Genomic DNA, 1,416 nt, shown 5'->3' on the forward strand with positions numbered 1-1,416 from the left:
CCTTGTAACTTGATATTTCATGACACTGTTACACACTCTGTTTTTAACTTACTATTATGTGACTTAATCGCTGGACTCCAGGGTTAGTAACAGCCTATGAGTTTCATGAATTGCCACTTAACAAGGATTTACCAAGCAGCTGCTCTGCATTGAAAACAGCAGTTTTTATGCAAATGTGGCACACAATTTATATAAATAAATATAATATATAATACAATACAATATATTATATTATACAATGTATTACATTTAATATATACTATGTATTTAATAATATTATATGTTATTAATATATACTATATATTCAGTTGTCATACATGTCTTTATATTATATTAATATTATATTTAATATGTATACTATATATTAATATTATATAATAATATTAACATTATATAATATATTAATATATTATATGTAATTTATAAATATATTTCCATATGTAATTATATTTTTATATATTAACATATAAATAATTATATTATTATTTGTTATATGATATAATATAATATTATTAATATACACTAATATTAATAATGAATATATATTATATGATAATATAATATATATAGTAATATATATAATATCATATATAATATGTATCATCAGTTCAGTTCAGTTGCTCAGTTGTGTCCTAAAGAATGACCCCATGAATCGCAGCACACCAGGACTCCCTGTCCATCACCAACTCCTGGAGTTCACTCAAACTCAAAATTATCGAGTCAGTGATGCCATCCAGCCATCTCATCCTCTGTCGTCCCCTTCTCCTGCTGCCCCAATCCCTCCCAGCATCAGAGTCTTTTCCAATGAGTCAACTCTTCACATGAGGTGGCCAAAATACTGGAGTTTCAGCTTTTATCATCATTCCTTCCAAAGAATACCCAGGATGATCTCCTTTAATAATATATAAACAATATATTATATATAAATATTAATTAACAATTAATATTTTATAGTATATTATATTATTATGTTTTATATATGATATTATATGTAATATATTATTGTGTATATTATATAATTAAATATATTATAATATATATCTATATATAATATTATATTTATATATTATATCATATATCAATATATAAAATAATATATAATATATTAAATATAATATAATATCCCTATTATATTTATTTTAATACTATGATAATATGATACTATATAATATAACATAATATATGTTATATATTAATATATTTACTATATTAATCACTGAAAATATTAATAATTAATATTTCTAATAATTAAATAATACACAAAATGTTATATAATAATATAGTATATAATAACAAATTGTTTTATTATTAAAATATTATATATAATATATATAATTATAAAAGATGATATATAATTATATAAATATTATTATAAACTATATGCTATGCTATGCTAAGTCACTTCAGTAGTGTCCG

Source organism: Bos mutus, chromosome 21 (genome assembly GCF_027580195.1).
Source record: "Bos mutus isolate GX-2022 chromosome 21, NWIPB_WYAK_1.1, whole genome shotgun sequence".
Lineage (NCBI taxonomy): Eukaryota > Metazoa > Chordata > Mammalia > Artiodactyla > Bovidae > Bos > Bos mutus.